Here is a 21,142-nt window from a genome sequence, read left to right as displayed (position 1 = left end):
AGAGTTTCCTGCATATGCCAATGAGACAGGACCAAATCCTGCCCTCTTTACTGCTGAGCAGGGCCGGCTCCAGGCACCAGTGAAGGAAGCAGGTGCCTGGGGCGGCCAATAGAAAGGGGTGGCACTCCGTCAGTTACTGGGGCGGCACGTCCGGGTCTTCGGCGGCAATTCGGCGGTGGGCCCACTGGACGGCAATTGCCCAGGGGCATGTGTGGGGTGGTGACTGCTCTGAGCTCCATGCTTTGGGGGGCCCCACAGGCCGGCACAATCGGTCCTGGAAATGACAGGTTCACTTCTGCCCTGGGCCCCGCACTCCCCTAGGGATGGCCCTGGGGCCCGGAATTGCTGTCAGCAGGCCAGCAAGGGGGCTACTGGGAGAGAGGAAAAGGAGCTGTTCAGTCCCTCTCTAGGTAAGAGAGAGCAGAGGAGCAGGAAGGAGCAGCAGGAGCTGTCATGGACAAGGTTGTGACAGAGCTGGGCTGAGCTGGGTTACCCTGATGCCCTAGTAGGCTTGTGCAAGGCCCAAGGGGAAGGGGAAGAACTGACTCAACCTGGGAGAGGCTGAACCGAAGAGCAAGGGGTTGGACTCTCAGGGAGGGCGTGGGAGTGGAACGCTGCAGGGAGCCCACTCGCAGGATCTCTGACATGGTGATTGTGGTGGATTGGGAACACAGCCATATGTATTTTTGTTTTTCAACAGTAGTGTGGCCCACTGGAGAAGGCCCTAGACTGCCAGTCAGGAGACCCAAGATCTATTCACTTCTACTTATCTGCTAAGTGACCTTGGGCAAGTCACTTAACTTCTCTGTGCCTCCATTTACCCTCCCACCCTGTGTCCATCCTGTCTATTGAGATTGAAAGCTACGTCATGTCAGGACTGTCTCTTATTATGCATTTGTACAGTGGGGGGTCTAATCTCAGTGTTACTGTGATACAAGTAATAAGAACAGAATATAAATACTCTTGGAATCGAATCCTGTAAACTTGTTCAGAAAACCTATAAAGAAAATGGATCAACCTTTCTGTTACAGTCTGAAAACGTTGTAGAGTCACTTCTATTTGGTTTCATCCCTACTACATTTTGTAAGACTATTTCCATAAGCAAAAAGTGAAATTGACCTCTCTAGTTTCATTGCCCAAGCTGAACAAAATGCAAATAATAAACACATAATTTAAGCCGTGAAAAATAGGTTACAGTTTAAACATGCTTTCCATTTTAACAATCTCATTTTGATAACAATAAAATACAGGGTGCTTTTAAAAATTAGATTAATTATTTTGGAGTATCACCTTTTTTTAAACATGTGGGGTGTTAAAATACTCAGCTTGACATAGAAAAGCTTGACTGGCATGAAGATGTTTTTTTCACCCGCTTAACAGCAAGACTCGTCCAAAGGCATGTTTTCTGACTGAATAGCAGATGTGTTTGTAGAGGGTATGCTCGTGGGAAACACCTATTCTGAGTCTCCATTTAAGCGCGCACACAGACACAAAGTCAGAGGCACTTGAGAGAGAGAGAGAGAGAGAGAGATTGTATAGTGGAAATACTTGAATAGAATTCTCTGCAGTATGAAACTCGTTGATTCATTGAAATCCTATGAGGATTGAAGGAAATCTCTATTGCACAAGGCAGTTGTCACAGTTTCCTGGCCAGTGTGCTTGTGGAATCTATCAGAAGTGACTGTGTTTGTGATCTTCTTCTGGATTTCTTCTTTCCCTTAAGCAACTTGTTTTCCCCCTGCTCTTACACCCATTTCAGTTTTCCACTGACTTGCATTTCTATCGTCTTCTGGTTGCTCCTTAGTGCAATTTTTTGCAAATGTACAGCTTTAGCTCTCCGGTGCTTTTGCTCACTCACTTGTGTGCACAGGGCATGATTCTCCACTTCTTTGCCCCTTATGTAGATATCTACACCAGTGAAAGAGGTGACAATATTGAGTATTTTACACCTGCTTCATGGTCTTTGCACAGGGAATGCAAGATAGTAGGCAATCACACCCGAAAATCATAGCGCTGTGGACATTTAAATTGTCTCAGATGACCTTTTTTCAGTTTGCTGATTGGGGGGGGGGTGTTCACATTAGGTTTGATCCAGAACAATTTTGTTAATTCATTTTTTTGTTTTTCAGACCTGCCGGCAAACTAAAAAAATCAGGTCTAATAATAACACTTAGCTGCATCTCAGAGGTATTACAAGGATTAGTTCATTGTCTCTAAATCTCTCTGACTTCCCTGGATGAGAGATGTTATAGAATCACACATTTCAAAAATTCAATCAGACAGTATTTCAAATTGTTAAAGCAGCCAAACAGTTGTGCACAGGTACCTGTGCAAAAAGATATTCTATACAGTAGATAAACTCCGTGTATATATACATTAAATACTTAGAATTCTAATTTCAGTTTAGAGGGTTTTCTCTTAAAAGCTGGGTTTGAAAATAATACATGGTAGTGCTTTAAAATTAATTTATGATGGATAAATATTCAGGACAGGATTTGGGAAAGACATCTCTACATATCAGTATCCAGTTAAGGCAAGCAGTACAAGACTAGGAGTATGTGGTTGACTGGACAATGAGTCGCCAGGACAATCTTCATTTAGCAATTCTGTTCATTAAAATGATTTAAAAAAATACAACTTTGTATGGGGAAAGATATATATTAGCCACACACCTGTCATATGTTGGATAACATGGACTATAAAACTGAGCACTGTTCACGTTATTTGGACGTTATGGTATGACATTAATGTACTGCAGCTCTTCAAACACTGGTCAACTTCATCTAATTTGAAATACAAGCCCGTATGTCTATACTGCAGTTATATAGCCCCGCAGCCTGAGTCCCTTGAGCCTGAATCAGCTGACATAGGCCAGCCACAGGTGTTTAACTGCAGCATTGACATACCCTTAAAGGCTTGATTTTCAGAGGTGGTGTCCACCTGACGTTGTTGGGAGCTCAGTACCGCTGAAAATCAAGCCATTACACACTCTTGGCCTCTGTTCTCCCCTCTGTATAACAGGTACAATAATTTTTACCTACCTCACAGGTGTTATGAGAATGAATGAACTGAAAACATAGAAAATGTCAGACTGGATCAGACCCAAAGTCCATTGTGATGGGGCGCCTGCCTCACAATGGGCTCTAAGAGGTTAATACAGCCCTAAGGAGGATGCGCAGGAGGCTTACAATCAGAGAATGGCTGAAGTGAACAGTGAATTAGGGCCAGACAGGCCCATATAAAAAGGGAGCAGCAGGGCAGAGGAAGGCAGTTTGCTGCTGGGAGCCCAGGGAGGAAGGACGGTGTCTCCGGAGGGCTGAGAGAACTGCCAGCACCCTGGACAGAGCAGTGCTGCTAGCAGGGACTGGGGGAGTGAGTGACAGCTCCTGGCTGGCTGGTGCGGTTTGCAGGCTGAGGCATTGAAGCAAGGGCAAAGAGGATGCTGGGGCCATGAGGAAGCTGCCAGACAATTCACTGCAGTAGCTGCTAAGGGAAGTGGCTGAACAGTGGACTTCAGGTCCTCTGGAAGGGGGGAGCCACCGTGTGTGGCACGGCTGGAGGGCTGTGTCACTGAAGAGGATACCTCGGTCCTTGGAGAAAGGTGGGTCCTAGAGCAGGAGTGATGGCAGCGAGGCACCACCCAAAGAGGGTGCACTAACACCCAGAGCTAATTCCCAAGACAGCCAGAAGGAAATGCCAGAGTGGTGAGTGAACCCCATTACATCCATCTAATCCACTATCCTCTCTGACAGTGGCTGGCACCAGATGCTTCAGAGGCAGATTCAAGAAACCCTGAAGTATGCCGATTTGGGGATACTCTGTCCCCCACATAGGTCTTATGTTTGGAAAGCATTTTGAGGCTTTGATTGCAAAGGGTTATGGAAAACACCTCATCTTTCTGTATGTATTTTTTGTAAAGGTTATATAATTGTATTCCAGAAATTAGAATATGGCCTTCCAGCTATGTCAATCCAGTTTAATTAGGTGATTAGCTCACTCATTTCCTACCATTTAGTTTTACTGTTCTATCAGTTCTTTACTCAGAATTCTAAATCACAGATTTTGATTGACTTAATAGTTATCTTTATCCTAAAAGACGCCATTTAATCCCACAGAAATTTCACAGCTCATGCATATTCCTGCACAGACACCAACAGTATCTGCTAGTGAACTGAACTTACTAATGTCTGATCAGGCACAAACCCTAGCTTAGCTCTCCAACTCCTCTAAGCAGTTTAATCACTAATTCTGCCTCACTTGCTCTCTTTGAGTAGCACCTTCCTCCAAAATAACCCCATAGAGTTCACACAGCCTTCTTGTACAGTGTACTTAGCCTGAATAAGTGTAGCAGAATCAGGATCCATTTTATTTGTATGCCTACTTTACCATGGCTGTACTTGGATCTCTGCCAGCTCTTTAATATCCTACTAGTAGTGGTAGTAAAGTCCTAATACACTAATACACTCATTATCTGAATTTACATAGCCCTCTGATATGAATGATGAAGAGTACTTAATAATTTTTAAACTGCAGAACTGTCTGGAAATTTGAAAGGTGCTGATTTAGTAAGCTAAATCCAATGGAGATATATCTGTCATTGGTGTAGGCTTTTCAGCTACCCTAGAGTTCTCCTAATTTTTAAATTAAATGTTTAAAATGGGATATTTCAACATTTTCAAAGCATTTTCTAATTTTTCCATGAAATTTCTTTTAAATGGATATGATTTTGGGGGAACAAAAATTGGTTTAGTCAAAACAGCATTTTCTGGCGGAAAACAGTTTCAATCAAAATTTTGACTAACACTAATTAAGAGGCATATTTTATAAAATGTTTCTCACCCTCCACCCTTCCTCATTGGAACTTTTTCTTTCTGCTTTTTGTCCTGTATTTTTGCTGGGTGACTCCCATTTTCACTAGCTCAGGTTACTATGCTAATTGCACCACAAGTTGCAATGTTAATTTAGATGCTAATCCCATTGGAAATTATTATTTATTTTTGGTCATATAAGGTAAACTCTACTATGTTTATAAAATGTTTTCATTGTTTTAAATTAACAAACTGTTAAATGAAAATATTTGGTAACTTTTCTTGCACATTTTCAATAATAGAGAGAGGAGAAAAGTGCTTCCTACATCACAATAATGTTTAATATTATTACAGACAAGTCAGTAATACAATGAGTGATTGTTTAAATGTTATCCGAACAATTATTAATATAGCAAAATAGGAATATTTTATGCAGGCCGTTAACCCTGTTGATTTACTTTAAAACAACTTTGAAATAGTCTGATTTTTATTAGTTTCAATTGGCTGTTCTCAAATTTAATCTGCATAGTGTGGCTGCCAAAATGTTGGTTTTCTTTTGGATTGATAATTCTTTTTTGTTATATTTTAGATGTTTTACAAACTGTGGGAGCTTATTATTTGCAATTGAATGTCATTGTTATGTACATTTTGTATTACATAGCAATTTATCTTTTAAAATATTTATAATGCAATAAAACTGCATTTATGGAAAAGAAGAAAAGGTATAGAGTCTATTTGTTAAAAGTGGGACTAATGCCTGAGTCATACAACCCATTTTCAGGAAGGTGGGATTTTCAGATAAGATGCATCTGGATAAACAAGATCATATTGTACCTATTTAAAGAAAATGAAGATTGCTATTTGTGTTACAGAAGCTCCTAGAGAGACTCCAAGATTATTCTAGGCCCTGTACAAGCACAAAGTAAGAGACAGTCCCTTTCCCCAAAGAACTTAAAATCTAAATAAACAAGGCAGACAAAGGATAGCCACCAAGAGATGAAGTGACTTGTTCAAGGTCACATAAGGAGGCTGTAGTAGAGATAGGAATTGAATTTAGATCTCCCAAGCCTTCAACCAGTGCCTCAACCATCCTTCCAATCTTGCACACTCTGCTTAGTTGGTCAGAAAGGTTTTGGTCTTCACCATCCTTCCTTATCAGGTTAAGACTATGCCAACTCTTCTCAGATAGTTCACCAGAAACATGCAAGACATGCAGATAATTTTTCACATCTGCTGTTCCCCCAACTGTATGCTCATGAATACAAACAGAGTGCCATTCTTTTTCACATATCTTGAATTCCCTTCTACTTGTTTTGATGTAGCTTACTCTTCCCGATGCACGCCTCATGAAGCCCCAAGTGCCATGTTACCCACCACTTTTCACTTTCTTCTACCATTTTGATTCCATGTTTAGTAGCAGACATTATACGTAGCTGACACTAGATCAGGGTTGGGCAAACTTTTTGGCCCAAGGGCCACATCTGGGAATAGAAATTGTATGGTGGGCCATGAATGCTCACAAAATTGGAGTTTGGGTGCAGGAGGAGGTTTGGGCTCTGGTTGGGGGTGCGGCCAGAAATGAGGAGTTCAGGGTGTGGGAGGGGGCTCCGGGCTGGAGTGGGGGAATGGGGTATTGGGGGGGGTTGGGGGTGAGGGCTCTGGGGTAGTGCTGGGGATGAGGAGTCTGGGGTGTAGGAGGGTGCTCTGGGCTGAGACCGAGGGGTTCAGAGGGCAGGATGGGGATCAGGGCTGGGGCTGGGTGTTGGGGAGAGGCTCAAGGGTGCAGGCTCCAGGCAGCACTTACCTCAAGTGGCTCCTGGAAGCAGCAGTCGTGTTCCTTCTCCGGCTCCTACGCAGAGGCATGGCCAGGTGGCTCTGCATGCTGCCCCGTCTGCAGGCGCTGCCCCGTCTGCAGGCACTGCCCCTGCAGCTCCCATTGGAGCCAGGACATTGGAGCACCTAGGAGCTGGAGGGGGACCATGACACTCCCCAGCAGGAGCTTGAGCGCCATCTTAAAATGGCTGGTGGGCTGGACCTGGCCCGTGAGCTGTAGTTTGCCCACCCTTGCACTAGATGGTACTGTGGTTCCTTTATTTACTTTAGTTCCTTGAGACATATTGTCATAACCACATTTAATTCATGTACATACATTTAAAAATAATCATGTAACCTAGGAAATTACTTAAGGTCCTCATTTCTTGCAGATGGTGTACTCAAACTAATGCGACTTGCAAAGTATCTTGCCACTTTGCATCCTTGACCTCTTAGTGAATAAACTCCTAAGCTTTCTGCCACCTGCCCTTGCACTCAATCCTCACTGTGACTGAATAATGACTTTAAGATCATGATGAAGATGGAGCTTAGTGAGGAAAATATGGATGGCTCAGGGGGACATATGCACTGTAAAGACTGAAAGAAGAGACGGTGTAGACTGAGTTTCCAAATGGCACATGAGGGACAACCGATTCTAAAAGGGCTTCTAAATTTAACAACCGGCAAAAAGTGGCGCCTTAGGCGCCGACTCCGTGGGTGCGCTGGGGCTGGAGCACCCACAGGGACAATTTGGTGGGTGCAGAGCACCCACTGGCAGCTCCTCGCCCGGCCCCAGCTCACCTCCTCTCCGCCTCCGCCTCCTCCCCTGAACGCACCACCCTTCTCTGTTTCTCCGCCTCCCCCCCAGGCTTCCCGCGAATCAGCTGTTCATGTGGGAAGCTGAGGCAGGCTGAGAAGCAAGCAGCAGTTTTGCGCTCAGGCCCAGGAAGGTGGAGATGAGCTGGGGGGGGGGTGCGAGGAGGGCTGCCCGTGCTGCAGCAGGTAACTCGGGGGGTGCACAGGGGAACCGCTCCCCGCCCTAGCTCACCTCTGCCTCCCTGGGCCTGAGCCCGAAGCTACCGCCTGCTTCTCAGCCCTCCCAGGCTTCCCTTGCTAACAGTTGATTCGTGGGAAGCCGGGGCGGGGCGGTGGCAAAGAAGCAGAGCGGGGTGGCGCATTCAGGGGCGGAGGCAGAGTGGAGGTGAGCTGGGGCCGGGCGTGGGCTGGGGAGCTGCCAGTGGGTGCTCTGCACCCACCAAATTTTCCCCGTGGGTGCTCCAGCGCCTAAGGCTCCACTTTTGATGTGATCGGTGGGGGGAGCGGCCGCTCCCCCCCAGCTACGCTACCCCACCCTTAGGAGCCAGAGGGACCTGCCAGATGCTTCCTGGGAGCTGCCCCAGGTAAGCACTGCCGGGACTCCCCACCTCGCCCCCCAGCAGGTCCCTCTGGCTCTTAGGGGCGGGGCGCGGTGGGCATCCACTTTGGTGGCCCACAAGACCCTCCTGCCCAGTTCTGGGGGCAGTCAGGGGACAGAGGAGGGGGGTGGATGGGGTGGGGTCCCGGGGGGGGCATCAAGGAATGTGGGGGGTTGGATGGGGCAGGAGTCCTGGGGGGCGGGGGTGGTCCACGACCGTTTTGTGGGGTGAGGAGGGAACCGGTGGTTAAGATTTTGGCAGCTCATCACTGTCCTTATCCCATAATTCAAGGTTTCCTGTTTCTGCAAAGGAACTTGTTCCACCTAAAAGGTGGATGTGACGGAATGCACCCTGTATTTACACCCTGCACTCTATTGTAATAATCATTGTACAAAATAAGGGTTGTTAAGCTATCATTTCAAAACTAAAAACTTGCTGGTCAATAACAGCACGGTAAAATGTATGTAACAGTACTATACGTAAAGGTCTGAAATCGTGACTGAAGTCTGTTTACTAGACAAGTGTGGGAAGTGGGTAATCCTGTTCCTCAAAGACAAAGGACAAATTGATGCCCCAGCCAAGTGTCATCAAAGCTGATGGGCCATCACCTATCAAGTGGCCATTCTGTGGCAAGGAAAGGGGGCAGGATCTAAACATCTGCATCTTAGAAAACAATAGCAAGAATCATCCTCCCATCAACTCCATGTCTCCTTGCTCTCAGCTGAGTAGATCTTTATCTAGGGGTCACTCTCAGGAAAATGCATTTCAAAGAGTGACTGAAATATGAAAGTAGGGGCAAAATCACCCCAAGTTCTGTCTCCCGGTCCATCGTTCTTTTTCCGCATAAGAAGACAAACGAAACAGACTGTGAGTGCAGATCCTGACCTGAAACTTGATCAGCAATGATACTGGGAATCTGTGGTGAGAACTTCATTTTAAACGAAGTCTAGTCTGTTGAGTTTAGTACTAGAAAGCATTTTATCTTTATTTTTCCTAGTAACCATTTCTGACTTTAATGCCTTAATACTTGTATTCACTTAAAATCTATCCCTTTGTAGTTAAAAAAAAAAAACAAAAAACAACCCTTTCTTTTATTCTTTAATCAAAATGAATCCAGTATTGTGAACAGTGTGAGTAACTCCATTTAAGGTGTGAAGTTGTTGTATTTTGTTCCCTTACATGGAGAATGGACCTAAAACATCTGAATTGTCCAGTAGAGGTCTGGGTAGTACAGAGCACATCTTTGTGGTAGGGGAGGAAGGGAATTTGGGACTGGAAGTGTGTTGGGGTCATCCCAGAAGTACTAACCAAAACTGATAGGAGCCAGAGTGTGGCTGGTGTTTGCTGGCAGGCTGCTGGGATCAGAGTAGTTAAACCAGAACCACAACCATACACAGACATTCAGGGTATGACCTGCATGCTGTTTGACTGTGAGAAGCCCAGGCTGGAAGCCACAGCAGCAAAGCATTATGAGACACCCCAAGTTGCAGGGCAGGTGGTGACATAATCCTTCACTGGTCTGGACCCTGAAAGGTCCTAGTGGAATAAACCACTGGGCAGTATGTGGTTTGGTGTATTTGTCCCTGGTCATGTCAGTTTTCTGAAAAAGAAAGGAGGTGTCAATCTAGTGACTTTCCAGGTGTTAGTCATGGCTTCTGCTTTAAGGCAGACAACATGTCATCAAGGGAAGGACAGATGTTTCAGCCTCATGCTGCTTCCCATGATGGGCATACCAAAATTGGCAGGTAGGAGAATGATGGAGATTTCAGAGCCACCCTCAGCAGAATTTCAGAGCCAGAATCCAGACACAGTCTTGCACCGGTATTTACTGCTGTTTGCTTTGTATGTGCTTGTAGATTCATTCATCTTGCATGTAAGTGTGGATAAAAACACCAAATTGGGAGGTGGGAGTAAATGGGGATAAAAGCACCAGGCCAGATTCTTAACTCTGCTGACTTCACTGGAGATACATCAGGGATGATTTTGACTCTGTGCAAACTATAAATGAGACCATGGCCCCTCCTTTGATTTTTTTTTTTTTAAAGGCCTGCTGGAAAGATAAGAAAGATGAATGATTGGCCCTCTATACAAATACAGCATATACACATGTGAGGTTCGTCACTTCATTGGGGGCATTTCCATGACCTTGCTCTCTTTAGTATCATGGATGTTAGCGATAACAGCCATCTCGTCCACTCTCAAGTTAATGTGCCCGGTGTTAACCAGGCTATATTAGTCCTATGTTTTCAGAGATTTTAAAGAAAACTGATTTTGAATGAAAACCTGCTGAGTAAACAAAACAAAACCCCACCAATTCATATTTTATACTCTTTTCTTCACTATGCAGTCAAAAATAACCATTAAAAAAGTGTGCTCAGCTCAAAAGATTGAAGTACGCTACTTAAATATATATAAACATGCAAGAATGTTCACTGTAACTATGGCAACTACTGTAGCTTATGATCCACATGCAAATATTCTTACTATCTAAAATATATATACATGCAATATACAAATATATATACATGCAGTATTCATTTCAGATTTAACAAACATTTTTTAATTTTGCTTTCCAATTAGTAGCATGAAAACCTCTTAAATATAAATGCCATTCCTGGTATGATTTTCTTTTTTTTTAAATACTTTTATTCTATTTGATTATACAAAACTGAGACAGGAAAAAGAAAGTCCGGGGTTATGAAAAGATAATTAGAGAAAAGAGAGAGAGGCTCGAACAGAAGCTGGGTTTGTCTTAAGGTCTTGACCCTGCAATCTGACCCTTGAGCCCATATGGATGCTTTAGTGAAGCTACAGAGTTCTGTAGAGGGGCAGGGATCTGATCACGTGGATCCCATTTGGGGATTATGTCCTTAAATTATTTCCTGGCTTCTCATTTTCCACTTCTCTTCTGGCTTATGTGAAGTGTGGGATGGTACACGAGAAGCTATCGTGGCGAAGGATATTTCTACACTGAAATGTAAATTGTAACTGTAGCATGGGTAGGTTATAACAACGGCTATGAAGATGCAGTGGCCTGGGCTTCAGTGTGGACTAGTCATTTAAAAAAATAAAACATGGTCAAAATTGTCCTGAACTGAAAATCTTTTGCAGACTTTTGGTTTGCAAAAATGTTGGATTTCAAATTTTGATTAAGGAAAGGAAATGTTTTCAATACCTCCTCAATGTTTCCGGGATAGGAAACTTGTTTCCTACCCAGCTGCAATTGAAAACCCATTTATTATACTCTTTCATTTCAGCACACCACACAAAGGGTCTGATTCTGCCACCCTCAGTCATGTCCACACACAGCCCTATGGCTTTACTAAAAACTCCATGCAGGCGACTACTTACATGGGGTCATTTGTAGGACCAGAACTTAATACAGTCCACAGCTCCAAACAATATATCAGGGACTATTTATAGTACAAAATAGTACTCAATGTAAGTGAGTGGGGCAGAATTTGGACCTTAAATACTTGACACTTAAACGCCCTATATATTTGTTGGCTCTGTCATCCGCTGAGTGGAGCTGAAAACACTCATCCTGAACAGGAAGTTACCATCTCTCGGTGGCAGGATACGACTTGTGTTGAGGTTATTGGCTGGCTGTAATTTGCTTAAAACTTGCTTATTATTTTTAAAATTTGTAGCCCGCCCCCTGTTTGTTTTTTCACAGTCGTTGATCACATACTATGGTGTATTTACCACTAATATTCCCACTACCACTGTCACCTATGAAATACATCTGTATTATGTACTACTATACATTTGAGATCCCATTATTTTTCAGTAGCATTAAATGAAAGATGTTAAATCAAAGCTGCTGCCTCTGCAAAAGATTCCTGCTGTTACCACTGGGATATAAAAAGTAACGGTTCCCCCTGTAGATTCCTTCCACTTGAAGACAAAGTGAAAGTCAGTTTTAGGGAAGGAAGAAATTTGGAACTCGCAGACCCCCAAAAGGTTTGGAGGTTTAAATAAACTACAGAGAACCAGACACATTTTGCTGCTTATCTGATCTAAGTCAGCATGAAAGTCTCAATTTTTATTTCATGAAAACATTTTGATGTTTCAGTCCACCCACACTTGCGCTGCTAGTGCCCGAATTTTGTTTTGTTCTCAGTGCTGACAAAAAAAAAAAAAACCAACAACTTTTGCCTCAAGAATTTGCAGGAATGCATTTTGCCTGTTGATATGAAAGCCCAGTCTTGTTTGTAAAAAGGACTGAGTTTTGTTTAGAAAACAATACCTTAGTTGATTTTTCCCCAGAAAGGCCCAGTTGTGAATTTGTAATCAAAAAACAAAAATCTTGAACTTTGAGAAGTTTTTCAATTCCTTAGTTTTACCCATCTCTAGAACTGAACTTCAATTTTTTTGTAACTCAGAAGTCAGACATTTCATGGTGACCTAAGTTTCATTGAGTGTTTTTTTTTCTTTCTTATCTGTTATATGCACCAAATATATAATTGATTTAGTGCATTTTTGCTTTTCAATATATGATTGCACTGCATATAATTTGACTGCAATAAAAATAGTGTATTCTTATTATGGGACCTATGAGTACATGCAGTATGAAATATGTGGGTGAAAATGCAGCTGTGGGAAGCATTTACATGCAACATGTGGGTATCATGGAATTAGTTTTGTATGTGGAATACTGTAACAGAAAGGCTGCATCCTGTGCTCCCCCTTGTGGCCTTGGGACATGCTTCAGGCATCCTGCTTCATTTTCTCATCTTGGACTGTACAGATAAAAACATCACTTAGGCTTTTTGTCGTCAAAATACCCCTCCTTGGGGACTGGGCTGATTAATGGAAAATAAATTGCAAACAAAACTCAAAATCCTAGAGTGAAAGTCCACACATGTCAAAGGTTTCTCTTCCTTCTCCCAGACCTTCCTGCAATAGGGCCTTTTCTGCTTTGGCAGGTGACTCCCAGGCTCTGTCTGGCTGGAGTTTCAGTTCTACCTCCCAAGACTCTGCTAGAACCTGCTAACTCACAACAAGTTTCTGATCCCTGAGCATTCCTCCCCATCCCCTCTCCCCCAGCTTCCTGCTGATCTTCATAGAGAAATCACCTGATCTCTCCTAGGTATGGCTCTTGAGTAATCAGGGTGGGCGGGCCCCAGGCTGTCCAACTAGGGTTGCCAATTTTGGTGGGACATAAAGATTAATCTTTAATTCCTGGAGACTCCAGGCCAATTCTGCAGGATTGGCAACCATACATCCAGCCCTCGTGGGCAAGCTAATGTATTGCAAATGAATTTTAGTATTACCTTAAAAGGACACATTTACAAACATGTAGGTGTGCAGGCCAGAAAGTGGGGATTTTCTAGCCCTTTAACGGATTCACTACCTTACCCTGTTAATGATTCAGGTTTGAGTGGATGTTAAGAGCCCACTGTGCTACATTTCAATGGGTATTCTTTACTCAGAGGAAATATTGCTACTAGATTCACAAGAGATTTGTTTGAGAGAGATCCACATAAGATTACTTTCCCACATCCCCAATACTTTAACCATTGTTACAGGTTCTCAAAAGACTTCAATTGTTCAGCTCTTTTTTTTAATCTACTTTCTCAACCTGGTTAAAAGAGCCATTATTGTTGCTAGTGTGGAAAGAGAACCTTTCATTTGGGTGGCAGAATGGCACGTCATGCAGCATTGCTGATTCATGAGTTAGGTCCAAACTCTAATAACCTTATTAATGCTAAGTAGCACCTTTTTCACAACTAATGCTGTAGATTTCATTGCAACCATACAAGGAGGAAAGGATTATGTAGGCTGTGTGTATCCAGACACACATCTGAGGGTTAGATTGTGACTTTAGGCACAGCCGTGAGCAAGGTGTAGTGCATAAGCTTCAAGAGTATAGTCTGAGACACAATCTAGTCATGAATCCTGAAATTGGAGCGTAGGGAATATAGAAACTGTCTAGCCAACTAAATTCCTTTTTGTCTGATTTTTCTCCTTTCACACTGTGCCAGCCTTGAGAAAGTCATGAAAGTCAACTAGTACTTAAGTCCTAGTACAATACAGTAAATACTTTACCAAAGGATAGTCAATAGTTGAATTCCAAGTCAAGACCAAAATAATTAGTACAAGATGAACATGACCACAGGTGCGTGTGCACACACGCACACACTTTACTGTTCCCCATTAGTGAGCAAAAGGGGATGTGTAAATATCTGCCTAACACATGTCAGCAGTCAATGAAGTAAGCCAAATGTTAGGGATAGAAATATTATAAATTCTGTTAAAGAAACTACCATGCGCATTGGTTGAGTTCTGGTCACACTGTGTCAAAAATGATAGAATAGAAAGAGGGAGGATGAAGAGATGGGAGGGAAATGATTGAGGTATGGAAAAGACTTTTTATGCAGAAATTTTAAAAGATCAGGTCTGTTTTATAACAGAGAAAATGAACAAGAGGGGATGTGATATAAATATGTAAAATAATGACTGGTGTAGAGAAAGTAAATTGGGTAGACGCTTTTACTCTTTACTGTAATACAAGAGCAAGGGAACATTAAATAAATTTGAAAGACAATACATTTAAACTGAAAAGGAATTTTGTTCAACCCATTCGATTCACCACCCCAAGGTATCACTGAAGGTAAAATCTTTATAAAAAGGATTGGGCATTTATATGGCTAATGAGAACATCCACAGTTACATTAATAAGATCTTATGGATATTTTATAAAAGGTTTCTCTATCAACACTTCATGCTTTATGACACGTGCTAAACACGCTCTGACAGAGATAGGAAGAAATTTCCTCTGTGAGCAAAGTTATAATATTAGTGATTATTCACGACAGGGTTTCTTGCACCGTCTTTGGAAATGTGTGGTATCAGTAACCATGACAAGATACCTAACTAGGTGGACCAATTGCTATGTTCTTATACATACAGCAATCCCTATGTTCTTATAAGATGGTCTTTCATCACCATTCACTGCTAATCACCATCACAGAGATGGTGAATAAAATTCACAAATGGATTATTTCACATTTTTCTCTTCCATTTCCTGTATAATTCTTAAATATGGTTGGGACTATTTCTTGGGGTTCATAGATGACAAGGACAGAAGGGACTATTATGATCATGTAGTCTGACCTTTCCCAAAGTCACAGAACTTGCCCAAAATAACTCCTACAACATATATTTTAGGGGAGGGAACCCATCCAATCTAGCCTTTAAAATGGTCAGTGATGGAGAATCTACCCTAGCCCTTGGTAAATTGTTCCAATGGTTAATTACTTTCACTGTTAAAAATTTACTCTTTATTTTCAGATAACCTAGAATTAAAGTCTATAGCAACATTCACTCTAGCCATTATTGGGTCTTTTATAAATACAGTCAATTCCAAACTTCTGTATTTCTCTGTGATGTAATGCATGTGATATGTTTGCCATAATATTCCTATCTATCATAGAATCCTAGAAATGCCAGGCTGGAAAAAACATCAAGAGGTAATTTAGTCCACCCCTCTACTCTGAGGCAGGTTTAAATGTACCTAGACCATCCCTGACAGGTGTTTGTCTAACCTCCGTTAAAGTCTCTAGTAAAGGGGATTCCACAGTCTTTCTAGATAACCTGCATGACAGATATTGCAACCACATGCAGTTCTTTTGGGGACAGTATTGTATTTTATGTCAAAAGCATGACACCCTCAAAATCCATTATATTGAGATGGGCTAGACAGTATGAACCATAGACTACTCACAGTCCTTTGTACCAATATAGGTGATGTATATTTGTATGTTCTTGGAATCACTAGGGGGGTGATTAGTGTAAATTCCCAAGGCTGCCTTGGAAGCTTTATGTCCTGGTTCACCTGTTTTCAGGGGCTGGGAGACCGAGCACATCTTTGGATGTAAGGGCGGAGTTTAAATAGACTGAGTCTTCCTTTTGATCCAGCAATCAGAAGTACCTTTGGTCCTAGGGCAGCCCCAGCCCTTGCTAAAGGGTTGGAAAGAGCTTGGCCTATTAGATCCCCATAGAACTGATGGGTGATTTCTGGTATATTTAGTAACCTTGTTGGACCTTTTATTGTTATTTTTCTCTATATGCTTTTGCCCTTTAAAACAAATGTGCTTGCTTTGGAAGAGATGTGTGGTCACTGGTAAAAACATTGTCCTTGGAGAGAAAGCGAAGGAATAGTTAACTGTGAAACTAGGACAACCTGTTTCAGTGCTTAACTATGTTTATAGTTAGAAAGGGTTTCCTAGTATCTAACCTAAATCTCCATTACTGCAAACTAAGCTGATTGCTTCTTTTGTTACTCTTAGTGAACATGGAGAACAATTGATCACTGTCTTCTTTAAAACAATGTTTACATATTTGAAGACTTATCATTTCTCTCTCTTCTCTTTTTTATCATCTCATCATATGTATTTTTTTAAGCTCTGAAAATCTTCATAGAAAACTTTATTTGATATACTTTGAATGACAGGATAGAGATAAAGTGTTCACTGAAATATATGTAATCTACTTGATACTGTGATGATCTGAGGATAAATGTACAGCAGTGTTTCTTGCAATTAAATTTTACACTAACAGTTATTAGTAAAAATGTCATATGCTGCTTTCAAAAAGTGTATATGATAGCCACTGAAACAAGTCTCTGAAAATCCTTATGGATAAGGTATAATTTACATTCTGCGGGTAGTGTGAATCATTCACACAGGTGAACATTTTCAAACAAGGTTATCTAAATATATGCTCCATAATCCATATTTGGGTACCTAATTAAGTGCCCTTTTTGAGACAGTATTTTGTCTCTGAAAATTAGGTCACTTTTCTTTAGGTGTCTAAATTTAGTCCTCTGAGTTTGGAAACTCTGGTCATAGTGTCTCATAATCTATTGAGTTGATCAAAAAGCAGAACTTCTATCCCACAGAAAATTTTCATATTTTGACATTTGTTTTCTTTCCCAGTGGGGTAAGAAGTTGAAATATCTTTTTTTCCCCATTGAATGAAAAGTTCTGAAAAATTTCAATTCAGCAACATCCAAACAATTTATATTTGAACAAGCTAGACATTAACTTGCCTTTGTGTATGGTGCCTCATGGGAGTTATAGCTTGAGTGCTTCATGCCATTATTCTTCCCTAAAGGCTGGGCTCCCTAGCTCTTATGATGGACCATGTGGCACTGTCAACCGACAGTGCGTCATGGGAAATGTAGTCCAGCCAAGGAGCACAGCCCAAAGGACAGAATGGGGGCATAAGGCACCGAAACTCCAACTCCCATGAGGCACTTCAGCATCTTAGGCAGTTTAAACTGTCAAACTGATACCAAATGATGTATTTCAGTTCAACAAATCAAAATATTTTGATTTGGGTCTAACCAACATGAAACAAAATGTTTTGTTTCAATTTTCGCAACAGAAAATAATAATAATAATAATAATAAAGAAAATCAGGAAAATCAAAATGTTCCTGCTGAAAATGTTGATTTTTTTTTTCAGAAACTGCAAATCACTGAGCACATTCCTGAGCAGCTCTAATAAATTATGACAAGCACTGTTAGTGAAGTTAATATAGTATTTAGGCCTGTTGCCTGAGAGAGAATTTTGGGTTCTGTTTGCCCGTTTAAATTTTGAGCTTTTTAAAATACAATTGTTTGTGTCTATGTCCTTATTGACCTATGTGAACAAGGAACCTGAATGAGGACAATGCTCCTAGGTCTGAACTGAATGTCCTTATAAAGGTAACAAAGTATACTTTTTGAAGGTCATAACTAGAACTTCGCAAAACTACCAGGTCTTGATTTGTGAAATGTTCACTGCAAAAACAGATTTATAATCATTTAGGGACATTGATTTTTCTGGTCTCATGTCCTTGGGCAGATTTCTGCAGAAAAGGAACTGGATGCAATTTTTATTTAATCCATTGGTGAAAACTGTTTGCACATGCTGCCACGGAACTGAATAGTCTGATATGGTGCATGATTTTTTTTTAACATGTCGTACATCATTCATTTTTAGGTTCTAAATTAATACAAAAAATTACTAATACATTAGTCTATGAGATGTTAGTTCTCAGAAAACAAAGGCTGCATCATTATTACAAACTGTGGAAGTAACTCTAACTTTGATAATGAATGTTTTCTTTGGTGGTTTTTTTCCAGCTAACCAAGATGTGTGTCAGAAGCTTGACAAGTGCAGTATATTTTAGATGCAGTGTATCTGAGTTTATCCTGATCCGCTTATCCTATCTACTTTGTATTCACTTCCATTTTCTGTGCTTTTCCAAGCTATGATAAAGGTAGCTGAAAAGGGGATGTAAGGTCTCAGAGCTGTCATATACCAATCCTAGAAAAAACTACTGTGGTCCCATAGCGTGCATCCGTTGAGCACATCTGCATCCCTTTGTCTCCTGCTTTCTCAGAAACAACAGTATAGGAGGGCATGGGGAAATGAGGGAGAAAACAAAAACCTACTTGAGAAACCTTTGAAACATCAGCAAATTATTAACAATACATTAAAAGCAGCAGACTTTCAATTAGATCAATTTGTTGTATTGCAAATGTGGGTAAGATTAGGGCCTCAGTTCCCTTATCTCTCTCCTTACAGAGACTACCTGAGATCAGAACTAAAACTTCCCTGTGCAAATTTCCAGTGTTGTTACATTCAGCAGAATTTAAGAAAAATAACATTTGCAAATAGTTAACAAAGACTTAAACAGTTTTTCCCTAGGTTTAGAGTATATCTCAGATATCATTGTGTGATCATTTTTTGGCTCACTGTAATGGTTACTGTCCTTCTGTTTATAATGTTGGAGAAGGCTGAAATGAATTAATGATAATGGGAGGCAAGTTGGATTAAATATTTCCGAGCTAAAATAAGCCATCTCTAGCACAACTGTCAGAGCCAAGTTGTGGGTAGCCTATGGGCCTGGGGTGAGATGCTTGGTATTGGGGCTTAAGGTCAGAGATCAATCTGGGGTCAGGCTGGGTCAAAACTGCAAAGTCAGATCCATAGCCACAATGAAAGAGTGAAGTGAGAATTGGGTTTGGGCTAAGCCAGAGTCTTTCACTGGGATCAGCAATGGTCTTAAACTGAAGACCGTAAAGCAGGGATCAGGTTCTGGAGCCAAGCCTTCGTCAAGAACCCGGAGTCTGGGATCAAGGCAAGTCACAGTGAGGCAGGAGTGCTTGAACCTTAGTACACGTGGGAGACCCACAAGGCCCCACCTCCTACCGTGGCCCTGCCCCTGCCCTCTGGCCAGGCCGGAAGCCAGAGCTGGGTCATGGTAAGAGCTGCCCAGGGAGCCTGGGCTGCTGTGGGGAGCTCCAGACCCTACACTTGCCCTGGGGGGCAGCGACATGGGCTGGGGCTTCTTCGGACCGGGAGGCGGGGCCTCAGGGAGAAGCGGAGGAGCAAGGGCATTGCCACTGAGAGGGGCCAGGCTTCCTGGCGAGGAGGGGCTAAGGCCCACCTCAGCCCCCCACCGGGAAGAGTCTGGCACTGCAAGCAGGGGCTGCGCTTTGAGGCGGGGGAGCTGATCATCAGCTTCCCGCATTGTGAAGCGCAGCCCCTGGCTGTGCCACTCTGCGTCTGCCCGACGTTGCAGTTTGGGGGAGTAACAGGGTGCCCTTCCGCACCCCAAACTACGCCCATGTTAAAAAGTGGGCAGGCCATGGGCCTCCTGCTCGTCCCCCCGCCCCAAGTTCCTGTGCCCCTGCAGCGAGGTTGGGTCTAAGGTAGAAGCAAACTGGAGGTCTGTGTTGCTCAGACAACTCCCAGAAATGGCTTTTGGTTTATATGGGGAGTGGCACCAAATCAGGGAATCATGGAGTGCTGTTGCTCATGTCCCTTAGAACAGGAATTCTTGCATGGCTTAGCCTTTCAGTACCTCTTGATGGTAACCAAGCTTGGGCCCCTGCTGGAGACAAGAAAGCAGTACCTGCTTTTAACCCCTGCAGACCCCAGATCTAGACCTGTGGGTTCTTACCTCAGCAAAGTCCAATACAAAACGGCTTTTCAAATACAGCTATTCCAGAAGTTTTCAACTGAATGTTTTGCGAGAGAAGGACCCATCCCAGAATAGCCAAATGGCCAGGGAACTGACTTACAGTGAGGGATACCCAGCTTCATGGCACTGCTCTGAATAAGGATGAGTGGAGCCTTGAACTTGGCTCTCCCACATCACCTACTACTGAGATGTTGGTGGTTCTGTCTCACTCTGGATTTTTCTCAATTTTTTGTAAAGGTCTCCAGTTTATTACAATTGCCAGAACAAAATTTGTCACAAAGCAGAATCCTTGTTTACCTCCAAACCCTAGTTTCAAACTCCACCCTTTCTTACTCCAGCTCCCATTTTTCAGAATATTCTGACCCTATTCCTCCTCAGTTGACTAACAATTTCCATACTCACCTATTTTTTTTCCAATTTCCTTACAACATCGCACCACTAATGCATATTAATATAAATTATTATATTATATAATATAAATTATATAATAAATACATTAATATAATTAATATAAATAATTTATTATATAATATAAATTAAATGGAATTTTTAGCCAGTCAGGCAGGCTTTGAAGACTAGAGATCAGAGCAGCTGACTAGGAGTCTGGATTGTTGGGTTCTGTTCTTGAGATTGATTCTCAATGTGACTTGGAACAATTCACTAAACCTCATTGTCTTTTTCCTTATCTGCAAAATGGGGATAATGTTTACCCGTTTTTGTAAACCATGTCAAGATCTGTAAGGCTCTGTGGATTAGAACCTGGAGCTGCAGAGCCTGAGACAACAGATGTTCCCAGAGTGCAGAGCTAAATGCAGAGCTGTAGCCAGGGAGCACCAAGGTCAGTAAGCACCACAAGAAGTACCACCCAAGGAAGCCGGAGTGACAGTACCCTGTGACACTCTGATTTGGTTAAGCACCCTATTTAACCCCAGGGGTTGCCCCCGGAAGTTGTCTGGGCAAGCACACAGACTTCAGCCTGCTGCAGCTCCTGACTTCACATTAACTCCCAATCTCCAGTCTCTGATCTCAGCCTGACTCTGACCCTGATGCCTGGCACTACGTCTGGTCTCTGACCTTGGCCTGCCTCTGACCGCTCTTGCTTACCAAACCTGGCTCTTGCAATTC

Source organism: Natator depressus, chromosome 5, assembly GCF_965152275.1.
Source record: "Natator depressus isolate rNatDep1 chromosome 5, rNatDep2.hap1, whole genome shotgun sequence".
NCBI classification, from domain to species: Eukaryota; Metazoa; Chordata; order Testudines; family Cheloniidae; genus Natator; species Natator depressus.
The sequence above is the reverse complement of the archived record's forward strand: the minus strand, read 5'-3'. Positions refer to the sequence as shown.